Genomic DNA, 9634 nt, shown 5'->3' with positions numbered 1-9634 from the left:
AAATAAACTAAAACAGGACACAACAACATTTATTTATATAGCACATTTTCATTCAAAAAATGTAGCTCAAAGTGCTTTACATAATGAAGAATAGAAAAATAAGACACTAAGAAAAATAAGTCAACATTAATTAACATAGAATAAGAGTAAGGTCCAATGGCCAGGAGGACAGAAAAAAACTCCAGAAGAGAGAGTTGGGGTCAGTACGAATCTTAGAGCCACCATGAATAGTTATGATGAATTGAACATTCAGAGTATCAGGATTAAATTACAGTGAAGTTATAAAAAGGCCATGTTAAAGTGATGTGTTTTCAGCAGTGTTTTAGTGCTCTACTGTATCAGCCTGGTGAATTCCTATTGGCAGGCTATTCCAGATTTTAGGTGCATAACAGCAGAAGGCCGCCTCACCACTTCTTTTAAGTTTATCTTTTGGAATTATAAGGAGACACTCATTTGAAGATCTAAGGTTACGATTTGGAATATAACGTGTCAGACATTCCGATTATATAAGATGGAGCAGATTATTTAAGGCTTTATAAACCATAAGCAGTATTTTAAAGTCAATTCTGAATGACAAAGGTAACCAGTGTAGTGACATCAAAACTGGGGTGATGTGCTCGGATTTTCTTTTCCTAGTTAGGATTCCAGCAGCTCAATTCTGCACTTGTTGCAAACAATTCAGACTCTTTACCGTGACACTTCAAGTTTCTCTAGGTGCATCCTTTTCAGTGACCATCACTGAGATGTTTGTGGTCAATTCAGTTGACTGGACAGGAGTAGGAAAGGCCCACGGTTGATCAAACAGCAGACAAGATTGTTGTGAGGCAGAGCTCTGGAGAAGGCTACAGATAAAAACTTTCAGGTTCCCAAAAACATAGTGGCCTCCATAATTCTTATATAGAAGAGGCCTGGACTACCCATAACTCTTCCTAGAGCTTGCCATTTTGCAAAAGTGTGCGGGGGGTCTGCTTGGTAAGAGAGGTGACCAAGAACACAGTGGTCACTCAGGCTGAGAACCTGTATGGAGATTAGAGAAGCTTCCTGAAGGACAACGATCATTGCAACACCATCAGTCTGAGGTTGAAGACAACGCGGCCAGATGGAAACGTCTCTTCCGTATAAGACACGTGGTAGCCTGCTTGAAGTTTGCACAAAGTTACCTAAAGGACACTCTCACTGAGAAACAAGATTACTTGGTCTGATTAAACCAAGATTAATGGCTCACTGGGCACCACTCCTCTCCTGCCCAATTGCATTTTAGTGTTAAATCATGGTGGTGGTGGTGGCGGCTACATTTTGCTGAGGGGTTTGGAAATGAGCCCATGTGTGCACCCGTGAAGACGCCTGATAATAGCTGTCCACTGATGCTCTCCATCCAGCCTGGCAGAGCTTGAAAGGATCAGCACAGAAGAATGGTAGAGATCAGGCTGCAAAGCTTGTGTCAGGCCCAAGAGGTCCCCAGGTTGGAAACGCTGCAATGAGGAGTTTCATGTAAACACCAAATATAAGGCCTGAAAACTTTTTAGTCAATGTGACTCCAAACATTTCATAGGTGATCAACAGAATGAAGTGCAACATTTCAAGTCCTGCTTTCACTTTGTCATTCTGGGGTGTTGAGTGTTACCGGACGTGGTGAAAATTAATTTTTTTTTTTTTAAAGCACAAAGGTGCAACATGACAATGTATAAAAAGTGAAGGGTCTGAAGCGAAGTAAATTTTGAACTGATCCCTGCTACAGCTGAATTTAATATAAATGACCACTAGGGGTCAGCATGGTTAGAGATTTCAAATCTGTGCAGATATTTGTGTCTTCATAAACATTCAGAAAACTGGGCCAGCACTGTGGAGGACTGGGAGTGCAGATTATGTGCCTATAGGGATGGCTACTTCTAACTGCATTCCAGGCATCAGACACGAAAACCCAGGGGCTCAGGAGAGGGTTAGTGATGGACCTGCTGTGAATGGTGGCATCTTTTGACAAACCAAGGACTGCTGTCTAATTACAGGTCTGTTGGCTGTCTGGCTGCTTTGCTTTGCAGAGGGGCTTTTCTGTGCTGTACTTTACCTTGGGCTGTTGTTACTTCATCAGGTTGGCATTGATTTCCTAACTAAACGTTTATGAAGTCATTGTCCTTGGTGCTATTGTGCACATTATCTGTGTTAGACTTGAGGGCATGTAGTAGTCGCCTGTGTGTCTAGCATAAGTGGTCGAAGCCACTTGTGGACTGGCTAAGGTGATCAAACATGCTTTTGTATAAGGTCAACCTTTGTGTGTAGATGTGGAGATAGAACTGAGGAAAGTCTAGCGGTCACTGTGCTGAACATGCCAAGCCACTAACACGAGGTGAAAATGCTAGGGGGATGATTTAGCAGGTGTGGAAAAAAACTGGGAGTGAATGTAAGTCTGCCCGTGGCTCCGACCCCGGCTTCTATTTGCTCATTTGTGTTGCGGTCTGTTGCCAAGAGACGGACTGGACGGGGCGAACAATGTGGCGTAATAAGGGCAGTGGGAGGTGACATTCCTAAAATAGGAAAGGACACCAAGCCGTCCACTTGTGGCTCCAGGTGTCCTGTGTGTGTTTTCATGGAGGAAGAATGTGTCAACTTCTGCCTGATCACATTGAGTCTTGTATTGTTAACTGAGGACCAAGCACTCCAATCCAAATGGTCTACCTGAATTGTGGCTGTGCTTCATACAGCAAGAGACGCGTTTTATTTAAAAAAAAAAAAGGTGATAAATGGGGTCACCAATGTTTCTTTATCCCACTGCCTCCTGTGCAAATGGCAAAATCTACACTTAACTGACCTGCTGCTCTACTCCACAATGTCTGACTGCTTAGACCAACCAGTTAATATCCCATACTTTAGTATTGGTTAAAAAAAAAAATCAATCATATTAAGGATGAATTGGTTCTCTTGTCCCGTGCCATTCTTGCTTTCATGTCGCTGTCCATTCATTACCTGTCACTGTAGTAACCTAGCACTCCCGCTGAAGGTTTAATGCAGGGTTCACTGACAAAAGCGCGATAGAAATATGAGCGCCGACAAAACCGCGACAGACAAATGAGAGCCGACAAACCCGCTAACTGGTTTTCGACAAAATCGCAAGTAAGGCCAAGAGAGTGGGACGCGTATGTGCGCATTATGTACACATTATGTGCTAGGTTATAACTGTTATAACTGCTGATGGCATGCCGCGAACGAGTAACTCAGTCGAGGGTTGGCATAACGCGTCGTATACAATGCGGAATTACCAGCAGTCCGGCAGCCAGCAAGTCTAAATACGCTCAACTATCAAGACGTCTTGCTGCAATTCTTCCTACATATGCAGGCCGTGATCGTAAGGACTATCTGCGTGCCGTGTCTCATAATATTGACTTCTAAAATAAACATTATATATGCTTTTAAACTAGTAATTCATATTTAATGAAACTTTTGCCATTTTGTCGGCGCTATTTTGATGCCGCGTTTTAATCGGCGCGATTTAGTCGGCGCTCATATGTCTATCTCGCAAATGTCGGGTCACATTAATGCAGTATAGTGCCTTGAAAGTCATCACCATAATCTGGATTTCAAAGTATGTGGAACACGCACTCCTCCCAGATGTGTTTGTAATGACAACCCAGTAACACATTTATTAAATTATATTTCTTAAAAATCTGGAAAATACAGTTTGCATGAGCATGCTGATGCGTTAACCTCCAAAAGCTTAGTGCCAAAGCATTCCTAAACAAGATACGTTGGCGCCTCATTTCGATTAGTTTTTTTCTTCTTTGAACATGTGAACATATCGAGATTTAATCTTCATGTAAACTGTATTTTTTTTCTGATGTTTTAAGTTTTGTTAATAATGTGGGTTTTATTTGTTTGTTCCGTGTCCTTGACTGCTTAGAAAGGCACCTTATATTAATAAAATGTATTAGTAGTAGTATCTGTAGAACTCTAAGGGGATTAGAATAAAAAAGTGACTTTGCAATAATTTAGTGAAAAAGGAACAAATATGCCACTTCCGTCTGACCAAAAAATAAAAGTAGGCCCACCTTTGTCTCTGACGGTTGGTGATGCCTTCAGGTAGGGAGGGGTCTTCCATAACTGTCTAGCAGTCTCTGACGTCAACTGGGTGAACGTTTCTCCCAGTCCTCCATGTGGAATTCTTTCAGCCTTGTGATGTTTGAGGGGTATCCTATGTCCACAGACCATTTTAAATCCACCCCTATCCCCCGCAATCTTGATGGGAATCATAACCGGCATGTGACTTGGCCATTCCATTCCCGAACCCTCAAGTTTCTTTCTTTTCTGCCATTCCTTGTTGGATTTACTGCTATGTTTAGGGTCATCGCCATGTTGTAAGGTCCACTGTGGTTTGAGCTTCAGTCTTCTGACAGATGATCTCGCATTATCCTCAAGCACCTTCTCGTACATCACGTACTGTGATGGTGAGCTGTCCATGCCCTGATACAACAGAGCAGATCCAAACCAAAACGTTTCCACCACCATGCTGGTCTCCAGTTGTTTTGGTCAAATAAGTCCCATCTCTGCGGTTCCAGAAGTCCTGGTCCTGCCATTAAGGCTCAAACCTTAGTCTTCACCTGATATTCTTTCTGGACAGCAAATGTTTCCACCTGGCAAACCTCTCGTGTAGATCTCCTTTGTGCAGCCATGTGTGTGTTTTTTGTTTTGTTTTTTTTTTAACGGTATCCTTCTGTATTTTAACATCAACAGTGAAATGAGCTACCGGGATGTCCCATGAGGAAGTTCGAGGGCTCTTAGAAACTTCTAGCGGCATCTTGCATTCTGCTTTGGGGTGCCCAGGCCTTGATATGTTTGTTGGCAGTTGTTTGAAATCTTCTCCACCTGTAAATGATCTGGAATGGTCTTTTTTTTTGGTTTTGTTTGTAATCTCTTAGCGTCTTTTTGAAGTTTTTGAGATCTTAGAATGGTAAGAACACACACTTGAACAACAAAGAGTAAACCAAACTAAACATCGGATGCTCAAGAAGGTTGAGATTAAGATCCCCTCTAATGATGTCCTCATCATTGGCACTGGAATTCTAATTTAAGGTATTTGAGGAAGTGGACGGGAGGATTTACTTTTTGTACAATTCCAAATTTGCAGTTATATTTATTTAAATTACACACTAGACTACAAAATGTAAATGTGGTGTGATGTTGGCCATATTAGATCATCTTTATCTACAGATACTATTTAAATGAAGATCGAAGCTGGGCATGTCCACGTACGCTCACCAGCCACTTTATTAGGTACACCTTGCTAGCACCGGGGTGGACCCGCTTTTTGCCTTCAGAACTGCCATAATTCTTTTTGGCGTAGCTTCACCAAGGTGCTGGAAACATTCCTCATTGAGCTTGGTCCATATTGACATGATAGCATCATGCAGTTGCTGCACATTTGTCAGCTGCACATCCATGATACAAATCTCCTGTTCCACCACATCCCAGAGGTGCTCTACTGGATTGAGATCTGGGGACTGTGGAGGCCATTTGAGTCCAGTGAAGTCCTTGTCATGTTCAAGAAACCAGTTTGAGATGATCTGAGCTTTGTGACATGGCGTGTTATCCTGCTGGAAGAAGCCATCGGAAGATGAGTACACTGTGGTCATAAAGGGATGGACATGGTCAGCAACAAGGTTATTATAGTTTTGCCTTTTTATGTTAGTTTTTATTTCTATATTCTTTCTAACTTGGAAATTCAGTTTAGTTTTAGTTTTCCTTCATCATGCATTTTTAGTTTTTATTTCACAAAGACATTTCTAATTTATTTTTATATCGATTAGTTTTAGTAATTATGGTATGGTTAAAGAGCTACTATGGAGTTTAGTTTTGTGTCACAATCGGACAGAACTGTACGCTTAAATGGGTTTGGATATAATAATGGAGTTTAATGTTAGTAGAAGCTTACTCCACTACATGGTTTACTATCCGGTTTTGTTTTTGTCTGCCTAAAAACGAGCATAACCAGAATCCGATACTAAACATGATCAATTTTATACTATTTTAAAATTTTTAAAATATTTTCTGTGTCATTTGTGCTGAACAAATGTGCCCCGACTGTTGGCACTTTTCATCTTTTCCTTTTTTTGCCCAGAATGGGACAATTTGTGATGGAATTTAGGTGAATTTTAATGTTTGAGGGTTTTTTTTTTTTTTTTAATTCTAAATGTCAACTGCCCACACCATATCCTGCTCCAAGACAATGTACTTATAATGGCCAGCTTCAATACTGCGTTCAAAAATCTCCCATACTAGACTTTATTTTCTACCAGCTATACTGATCTCTGATTCTATCTCAGGCACAGAAAATTTATAGACAGACTTTTGCCATCTGCTTGCTTGAAAAGATATCAAAAATCAGAAAATAGATTCTACTGCGTTCTGACAGTTGTGATCATGAAAATCATGGGGTCTTAGGCTTGAATCAGTGTGCAGACCCCAACTGGCTTTACTGAGGGAAACAAAGAAAATCAAGCATGTAGTGTGAAGGTTAGGGGTGGTGAGACTTGAAAAGCCTCTGCATCTTCTTCTTCTTTCAGCTGCTCCCATTAGGGGTCGCCACAGTGGATCATCTTCTTCCATATCTTCCTGTCCTCATCATCTTGTTCTGTGACACCCATCACCTGCATGTCCTCTCTCACCATATCCATAAACCTTCTCTTAGGCCTTCCTCTTTTCCTCTTCCCTGGCAGCTCTATCCTTCTCCCAATATTCCCAGAATCTCTCCTCTTTACATGTCTAAACCAACACAATCTCGCCTCTCTGACTTTGTCTCCCAACTGTCCAGCCTGAACTGACCCTCTATTTAGAGAGAGAGAGAAAAATTGAAAAAGGGGAAGAAATATTTAAAACATAATTCTGCTGCTGGATTATTTTCACAAAATTGGCTATTTTAAGCTGTGAATGTAAACTAAAAAAAGATAAATTAATAAACATGGAATAAATAGTAAAACACATTAGCATGTTCAGTTTTTCAGCAGTTGGCAGACTCTTCAACTAATTACCTGTCAGGAATTTGACAAGGTTTGTATCGCTTCATTGTTAAACGACCTTTTTAAGGCAAAACTGATTGGTCAGTAACAATATGCTGATCTTATGTGATGTCCTAGTCAGTCTCTTGATCGGTGCCATTTTATTTTCATAAAGGATTTCTCCTTTGAAAGTGGCAGCTGAATTATTGTCAATGAAACGCAGACACCTGAGAAATAAACTGAAACGTTACTCACTTGTGATTTTTCTGTCCGTACGGTACAGGTTTGGTTGACCAGCACATTCCAACTTCAGACGTTTGAGTTACATGTTGATATACAAGAAGCACAAAGAAAAGAGGCAGCTCATCGTAACGGACATCAGACTCACGCAGCCCGCGATTTACCTTCGTTTGTGCTGTTCTGTTAGTTGATGTGTACATACCTTATCTTGAGCTCGGTTCAGCGACAAAAGCGCGATAGACACATGCGCCCTGACAAAACCACGATGGACAAATGAGCGCCGACAAACCCGCTAACTGGTTTTCGACAAATGCGCGCCGACAAAATCGTGAGAGAGGCCAAGAGAGTGGGACACGTACGTGCGCATTATGTACACATTATGTGCTAGGTTATAACTGTTATAACTGCTGATGGCATGCCGCGAACAAATTACTCAGTCGAGGGTTGGCATAATGCGTCGTATACAAAGCGGAATTACCAGCAGTCAGGCAGCCAGCAAGTCTAAATACGCTCAACTATCAAGATGTCTTGCTGCAATTCTTCCTACATATGCAGGGTGTAATCTTAAGGACTATCTGCGTGCCATGTCTCATAATATTGACTTCTAAAATAAACATTATATATGCTTTTAAACTAGTAATTCATATTTAATGAAACTTTCGCAATTTTGTCGGCGCGTTTTAATCGGCGCTATTTTGTTGGCGCTCGTGTCACAGTTGAGCTCAGTCAGAACTACCACTAACAAGCCATCATTAATGAACAGAATGAAATTCTCTAAAGGATTATCTGTATCGAACTCTTTTCTCTTGTGCTCCGGAGATCCAGTGAACGGCAGGTTTGAAAGCTTCTGAGAACATTCAAAGCAAAATCCTCACCTTGGTATGCTTCACTACCACTTGGACTACAATATACCAAGCTGTCACGCCTGAAGAACTGTCGCCATTCTCGCACGGTAACTCGCATTCTTCGTCACACGCTTGTATTCAGGTCGCCCTGTCACCGCCAAATGCTGTCATCAGCCGCCGTTCACTGGATGAATAAATGCATGCGGCTTGTGGTGGATGACTTTCTGTTTTAGAGTTAAAAGTTACAAGAGTTAAAGACTAACGCCAAGAATATTTCAAAAACAAAACATTTTTAGTAAATTATTTTATTTCAATTAGTCTTTGCAGCTACATTAATAGTTTTTAGTTTTAGTTTTTCATTTCAGTTTTGTTAATTTTATTTCAGTTTACGAAAATGTTTTTTTTTTTTTTAATAATAGTTTCAGATTTGACTTTAGTTTTCTTTAATTATAATAACTTTGGCCAGCAACAATACGCGGGTAGGCTGTGGCATTTAAACGATGCTCAGTTGGTACTAAGGGGCCAAAGTGTGCCAAGGAAACATCCCCCACACCATTAGACCACCACCAGCCTGAACCGTTGATACAAGGCAGGATGCATCCAGGCTTTCATATTGTTGACGCCAAATTCTGAGCCTACCAGTCGAGCGTTGCAGCAGAAGTTGAGACTCATTCTACCCGGCAACATATTTCCAGTTTTCTGTTGTCCAATTTTGTCGATCCGTGCGAATTGTTGCCTCAGTTGTCTGTTTGTAGCTGACAGAAGTGGCACCCGGTGTGGTCTCCTGCGGCTGTAGCCCACCTGCTTCAAGGTTGGACATGTTGTGTGTTCAGATATGCTCTTCTGTACACCTCGAGTGCTGATTTAAGTTTCTCTTGACTTTCTATCAGCTCAAACCAGTCGGACCATTCTCCTCTGTCCTCTGTTTTTGCCCAGATAACTGCCGCTCACTGGATATTTTCTGTTTTTTGGACCACACTCTGTAAACCCTAGAGAGGGTTGTGCGTGATAATCCCAGAAGATTAGCAGTTTCTGAATACTCAGACCAGCCTGTCTGGCACCAACAGCCCTGCCACGTTCAAAGTGACTTCAGTCTTCTTTCTTTCCTGATGCTGATGCTCGGTTTGAACTTCAGCAGGTCTTCTTGACAACATCTACAGGCTGAAATGCTTTGACTTGCTGGCATGTGATTGGCCGATTTAGATATTAATGTTGAGCAGGCGTACCTAATAAAGTGGCCAGTGAGTGTACGTTAAAAATAAAGAAAAAGAAGACAGCATTTCATGGGGTGTAATTCTGTTTCTCCATGACCGTAAACATCTGTTAACTTCACACCATGGTGTCCGTCTCGCAACTGCCCACACACACTGATGCTGCTGGGAAATGAAAAGCCCCTAAGTGTTACACCAGAGGTGGTGGGTCTCATCAGCTCTGCCCAGATGCAGCCGCTGTCACCGCCTCAAGCGGGATTAAGAGGAAGTCATTACGAGGCCCAATCAGTGGCTGTTTGTTTGACCGCCGTGGACTGGAGAGTGAAGGTCAGAACAAAGGTCGGGAGCTGTAAAC

The 9634-nt window shown here is 41.7% G+C and overlaps 1 protein-coding gene across 1 annotated transcript in view; it reads left to right on the top strand.

Annotated features, from left to right (window-relative positions):
• Positions 1 to 1987: 1987 nt before the first annotated feature.
• ccdc88c (coiled-coil domain containing 88C) overlaps positions 1988 to 9634 on the top strand; it is a 217997-nt gene continuing 210350 nt past the window's right edge. The window contains exon 1 of the mRNA XM_039742336.1: positions 1988 to 2006. The gene's annotated coding sequence lies outside the window, so the exon portion shown is untranslated. The remainder of the gene's footprint in view (positions 2007 to 9634) is intronic.

This window comes from Polypterus senegalus, chromosome 18 (genome assembly GCF_016835505.1).
Source record: "Polypterus senegalus isolate Bchr_013 chromosome 18, ASM1683550v1, whole genome shotgun sequence".
Taxonomy (NCBI): domain Eukaryota; kingdom Metazoa; phylum Chordata; class Cladistia; order Polypteriformes; family Polypteridae; genus Polypterus; species Polypterus senegalus.
Note: the sequence above shows the minus strand (reverse complement) of the source record. Positions and strands in the feature narration are given on the sequence as shown.